The following is a 7,500-nucleotide window of genomic DNA, read 5'->3' on the forward strand; positions in this document are numbered from 1 at the left end:
TCCCCCACTTTTTTTCATTAAAATTGTGTAACTTTTGACAAATAAGATTTCTGATAGAGGTAAGCGAGGAACATTCTATACATGAGCGTCTTTTATTTGATTATCTATTCATTTATTTATTTATCTATCTACCTACTTATTTACTTATCTATTTACTTATTTATTTGATCCATATTTATATCAGTTTCTGAGTGCTCTTTAGCAAATAAAAAATCTAAATGAAGTGAGCACCTAGAACTGCCTCAACAACGGTTGTACCAAAGTAAACCGTTACGTCATCAGAAGGGACAGGGTGAGGGGAGGAGAAGGCAATAGGTGTAGGTACAAGGCGTACTGAGGGAAGTCTGGAAGGGGCGTGGGTTGAACCACATCTAACCCGTAAGCCCAACGGCACACCACCATGCCATTCCATTTAACACTAAAGGTAACTCCAGGCAGTGGCAGCTCGTTGTGGTAAGAAATGGATTACAAACATATACGACACGATGACCACGTTCCAGACACTGTTCTTTAGAGGTATAATGGTTGTAACTACCTGGAATATCTTGTGTGGTAACTGTCGTGTAAGTTTCTGGAATGTAGTCCAATCTACCATTCCATACCTCAACGACCGACACTGCCTGGGTAGCGATTCTTGACCATTGGGTAATTCAGTATTACCTCCTTGTTGGTAAAACGTTACATAAATAGAATGTATATATAACATGCATACATACAGATACATATATATATATATATATATATATATATATATATATATATATATATATATATATATATATATATGTACACACACACACAGAGTAAGAAATGCAGTATAATGGAATTTGGAAAAAGCAAAAATAGAATACTGGGTCAATATAAAATTGGTACAAAGGAAGTTATAAAAGTAAACTCAGAAAGGGACCTAGGAGTAATTATCTCAAATGACATGACACCAGACAAACATGTTAACAAAATAGTTGGAGAAACTTATAACTTAATAAGATCAATGAAAGTGGCCTGTAACCACATGGATGAGGAAATGGCAAAAACCATACTTACGCTGATAAGACCAAAATTGGAATACGCAGCGTCTCTATGGTTACCTGGTACAAAAACAAAACAAAACAAAAACAACATAAACTAGAAAGAATTCAAAGAGCAATGACAAAGATGGTACCAACACTTTGCAAGTTGACATACGAACAAAGATGGACAAACTAAACTTATCAACTCTAGAACAAAGAAGAGAAAGAGGTGATTTGATAACCATCTACAGAATTATGAAAGGGATGGAAATCCTTGATAGGGATGACCTACTAAAATGGGACAGAAGAAATACAAGAGGACACGAGAAGAAACTTAAGAAAGACAGTTACAGAAGAGATCTGAAAAAACAGCTTTCCACACAGAGTAATAGATACATGGAACAAACTGAAAGAGGAAACAGTGAGTGCTAAAACTATACATGATTTTAAGAAAGAACTGGATGCGGAAAGATACAACTGCGGGTCACTACGAGCATAGCTCTCCTCCCGCAAAATACAACTAGGTAAACACACACACACACACACACACACACACACACACACACACACACACACACACACACACACACACACACACACACACACATATATATATTTATAAGTATGAATTCACTCATATTATCAAAATATATTTTCTGTAGAACCTCCATATTTTCCCCTGTTCTTTAAGGACAAAAGACAAATGGGCTATGCTGGATTGTTGATGTATACATGGGATTCAGGACAACCAGATTATGGTGGATGGATGTGGTGGTGGTGGTGGTGGTGGGGGAGGGTAACGACCCCTTCCCCGCCAATCACTAACCCCTTACATACCGGGTGGCACTTTTCCTTTTATTTTGCCTGCCGCCAGGCTATTCTATTCATGCCCGTGGCATCGCCTCAGTTCTGTAGAGACTATAGCCTATTCAAAATCTCCCTTGTAATTATTATGACATTATTTCATTCTGGCTGCAGCCACGCGATTTTATTCAGCTAATCATGCGTAGCAAAGACATTTAACTTATCTCGATTACTAGTTTCATTGGTATTCATAAGTTAGATATTTATTCTGGCTGCCGTCAGGCGATTTGATTCAGACCAGGGAAGCCCTATGAGTAGCCGACTGGCGAACAAAGGATTCTGTTACCGATTTGGAAAGTTAACAACCAGGAGTGGGAGGTGAGAGTAAGACGGAGTAGGGAGAAGGAAAAAGTTAATTATATCGAGTGTGAACCATGAGCGCGAGCACACCCCCAAGATTCTGCTGCTCGGAAGATTTTTCTTGCGGGGGTGGGGCTGGGCAAATTATTACTAATTATTATTTTTTTTGCCACGTGAACTCTTTTTTTTTCTTCTTCTTCTTTTTTCGACCGTATCCAATTAAGATTCTTCGGTTGTGGTCACTGTGACACCAATCTCAAGAGCAGTTATTGTTCTCGACCTGGGGTCTTTCTAAATTTACAAGCAGGAGCTGGGAGGCGGGGTCATTTATTTGTTATTTATTGCTACGAGTATTCTTTAGCCTCCTAAGGAGACCACCTCAACACTAAATAAAATCATAAAAATAAGAATATAAAAAGTGTGACCAAACGAATTTCTCTCTCTCTCTCTCTCAAATACACACACACACACACACACACACACACACACACACACACACACACACACACACACACACACACACACACACACACACACACACACACACACACACACACACACACACACACATATATATATATATATATATATATATATATATATATATATATATGTGTGTGTGTGTGTGTATAAATATAAATATATATATATATATATATACATATATATATATATATATATATATATATATATATATTAATTTCAATTATTTTATTTAGTGCCGAGGTGGTCTCTCCAGGAGGCTGAAGGGGTACATGGCAAATGAGAATAAGAGAGTGTATCTCTCCGTATCTTTAAATTCAGAAGACAACATTAGACTATGAAAGTTATGTATCAATACAGAGAGATTTAAAAAAGACAATAAGAAAAAGAAAACGACAATACGAAATGAACATCGCTGATAAATCCAAAGAGAATCCCAAAGAATTCTATAGTTACATTAGAGATAAAAAGGTTGTTAGGAATCACATTGGTCCACTATTATCTGCTGACGGTCAACTTGAATATTCAAATGAAGGAATGTGTAATATCTTAAACAATTATTTTAGCTCGGTATTCGTAAACGAAACACCTCAAAGAGAATTCCAAACTGAAACCTGTGAAAAGTCTAGGGTAAACTTACTACGGTAAATATAACAAAAGAAAAAATTAAAAGGTGTATAGACAAACTCAAAGTTAATAAAACACCAGGGCCTGACGGTTGGCATCCAAGAATCTTAAAAGAAATGAAAAATGAGATTGTTGTTCCATTAGAAATTATTTTCAAGAAATCCATCATATCCGGAGATGTCCCAAGAGAATGGAAGCTAACTAACGTTACTCCCATATTCAAAAAAGGTGACAAAAAGAAACCAAATAACTATAGACCTATAAGTTTGACTTCAATCGTAGGAAAAATAATGGAAACTATCATCAGAGATGCTATCGAACATCATTTAGAAAGTAACCGTTTGATAAATGATAGCCAGCATGGTTTCAGACGGAAACGTTCTTGCGTGACTAACTTACTCGAATTCTACAACACAGTTATCTCGAATTATGACAAAAGAAACAATATAGATTTAGTATATCTAGACTTTGCAAAAGCTTTTGATACCGTCCCACACGAAAGACTAATTACTAAATTAGCTTTACACGGAATAAGTGGTAGCCTATTAAGTTGGACTAGTAATTGGTTGAATGGTCGAAAACAGAGAGTTGTTTTAAATGGAAAAACTTCTAGATGGAAAAATGTTACAAGTGGAGTTCCTCAGGGTTCCGTTCTTGGGCCACTTCTATTCATAGTATATATAAATGATATAGACCATGGACTAAAATCTACTGTTTCCAAATTTGCTGATGATACAAAACTGTGCGGAGTGGCAAATGATCACTCAAACCAATTAGATATTCAAGAAGATTTAGATAAATTACAGCAATGGTCTGAAAAGTGGCTAATGAAATTTAACACATAGGTAAAAATAACAGTAAGTACGATTACAAGTTATTTGGAAATTCGTTAACAAAAGTGGATAGTGAAAAAGATCTCGGCGTAATTATCAGTAACGACCTCAAATCATCCAAGCAGTGTATTTCAGCCTCTGAGAAAGCAAATAAGATTCTAGGACTGATTGCGCGATCTTTTGATTTCAAAAGTCCATCACTCATTAACAAGCTATATAAATCGTTAGTTCGTCCACATTTGGAATATGCTGTTTCCGTATGGTCACCGAATCTCATTAAAGACATTGACAGACTTGAAAAAGTACAACGGCGAGCCACAAAACTGATTCCAAATATCAAAAATAAATCATACGAAAATCGACTAAAACATATGAATCTGTTTTCCCTAAAAAAGCGTAGACTCAGAGGTGACTTGATACAGGTCTTTAAGATTCTAAAGGGAATTGACAACATCAAAAGTGACCAAATTTTCACATTGAATGAGAATCAGACAAGAAACAATGGTCTCAAACTGTCCGGAAATAGATTCAATTTGGAAGTGGGTAGAAACAACTTTGCCAACCGTGTAGTTAATGAATGGAATAAACTTCCTGCACAGGTAGTGCAATGTAGTTCAGTTCGAAGCTTTAAGAATCATTTAGATAAATACCTAAGTAAGATGCTGTAATGATTATAGTTTATCTTATATTATTAGTTTTTGTTTTGTTATCTTTTGTCTGTTTGATTTTCATTTATTATTAGTTATATGTCAATTTATTATTATTTATTATTTACCTGTTTGTTTATTATTTAACTATACCTATGCATTTATTTATGTATTTTATTTGTTATTTACATTATTATAGTTTTTATTTATTATTTTATTATTAATATGATTTTTTTCGCATCCGACCTAGATATGGATCAAAAGGTCTCCTGTCGGTATGCTCCACCTTTGTAATCCTTTGTAATTAGGGAACCATACATACTGCAATAAGCTCCAATGATAAATCATGATAAAAGGAGACTTTTTGGTTCATAACGAACCTGAATGAAAAAAATATATAATAATTTACGCCAAATAGTCTCAATCGTTGTACCCTTTGCCTTTTACATTTGCCTCAAATCTACGAAAAATATCTTTGGATCGAAAAAAAAAATCCGGGCAGTCTTTTCTCTCTCTTTTTCATTTTTTTTTTTACTTTTCTTAACAGTCCTTCCCCTCCCTCTCTCTCTCTCTTTCTCCCTCCCCCTCCCTCTCTCTCTCTCTCTCTCTCCCTCTCTCTCTCTCTCTCTCTCTCTCTCTCTCTCTCCAGCCCACCAAAGTAGACTAATAACTTCTGCCTCGATTCTGGAATGAAAGCTTTGGTTATGTCAGACCGAGTGAAAGGTCCTGCTCCTGGCGCGCGGCAAGACGGCGTCCCGGCCCTCCCCTCCCCTCCCGAGGGCAGGAAGAATTCCGATGACGTAACCAATAGATGGCCTGGATGTCATCCAGCCACGCCTCGCCGCCTGAGGAAAGGACGCTCCAGTCCAGCGTAGCTAAGAAAGGCATTGTTTCCTGGAAAGATGGATTCTGGAAGGCAAAAGGTCCTGCTTCTCCCCCTCCTCCTCCAGCTACTCCTCCTCCTCAGGGTCCTACTACCCTAAATGCTGAACTCAGCAAGAATAAAGAAATAAAAGAAGAAATGAATAAATAAGATAAATAAGTAAATGAATGAATAAATTATCCTTAACATTAACATCATGCCATTAACGGGTAATCTAAGGTTTACTCTTACTTTATCCTGGCTGTCGTCAGATGATTTCATTCAGCTATGGTGAACCCCCCTCCAACCACAGGGTTAACGTATAACGTTATATCAAACATGTTCTCAACCTCGAAAGCTTCGTCAGAGAAAATTTGCATCTGACCAAGCTGAAGAAGCCAAAAATATCCAAATTTAAGCCAAAGCCTGGATGACCTCACAGAAGCCTGGTGCAACATAAGCATTCTGGTTTGGAGTTACATACATACTTGCATACACATACACACACTTCTCTCTCTCTCTCTATATATATATATATATGTATATATATATGTATATATATATGTATATATACATATATATATATATATGTATATATATATATATATATATATGTATATGTATATATGTATGTATATATATACATATATATATATATATATATATATATATATATTCTGATTAAAGTCAACTGCGCTAATAGCTTTGGCTATTTTAAGATACTTCTTCAGTTTGAAGAATACCTTTTTTCTCCATAGTTCAGAGCATGAACAAAATCATTCATGATGTCAATTCCATGGATAAGGTGTAGAGATAGGCGCTGATGAATGCCGAAAAATATAATAATATTATGTAACAGTACAAAAAGCTGTTGACACTGACACCGAAAACTTAATTTTTTTCGCCTCTTACAGAGGCTTCTTCAGGGTGAGAACTACAACTCCGATGGCTATAAGGTCTACTATCGATGAAGAATAGGCGAAAAATGATGCATAATGGCTGACCGTAACACATTATGAATCATGGAAATTTGGAAGTAGGAGAGGTCACCGAAGGTCCCTAGGTGAGGTCACCGGGGTAAGACAGGTCCGAGGAAGTCACTAGGGGAGGTCACAAGGGAAGGCGGTAACGAAGGATGACTCTGGGAGAGATCACTGGGCTGAGTAGGCAATGTTGAGAGGAGTCCCTGGGTGAGGTCACTAGGAGGGATAGGGAAGGTCATCATTCTCGTCACAGACTGCATAGAGGAAGCTCGAGCTTGGCTTCTAGTTCTTGGTCCTGTGTGATGGGGGTATTGGTGTTGCTGAGGGTCCTGGCAACCACTATGTTCCTGAGGGGGTTCAGGGTCAAGTTGTCTATGATATCGTTGGTGGGCAAGGTGTTCCTGGGGGCGGGCTGATGGGAGGATGAAGTCTGCGGCTTGTTGTATGTTGATGGAGGGTTGTTGAGTTGTGATAGATACAACTTCAGTGATCTGCAATATTTCAAAACTTATTTCTTTGTGGAGTATAATAGTGTTGTGTATTAATGTGTTCATTGGGGGCTTCATGTCGTGGTGGTCAATGTAGTGTTGAAAAATGGAGTCTTGGTTTTGGTGGTGTTGGAGACGTCTTCTTAGTGTAGTGGAGGTTCTACCAATGTAGGAAAAGGAGCCGCCACAGCAGTCCTCCTGGCATGTAAACTTGTAAACTACGTTGGTAGAAGCCTCTCTCGGTATCTTTGGTGTGGTGCTATTTTTCATGATCAGGGATCTGGTCATTTGTCTAGAATACTTATCAATATATATATATATATATATATATATATATATATATATATATATATATATATATATATATATATATATATATATATATATATATATGGTCCGCGCG

This window comes from Oratosquilla oratoria, chromosome 7 (genome assembly GCF_046742065.1).
Source record: "Oratosquilla oratoria isolate Oo_2021 chromosome 7, ASM4674206v1, whole genome shotgun sequence".
Taxonomy (NCBI): domain Eukaryota; kingdom Metazoa; phylum Arthropoda; class Malacostraca; order Stomatopoda; family Squillidae; genus Oratosquilla; species Oratosquilla oratoria.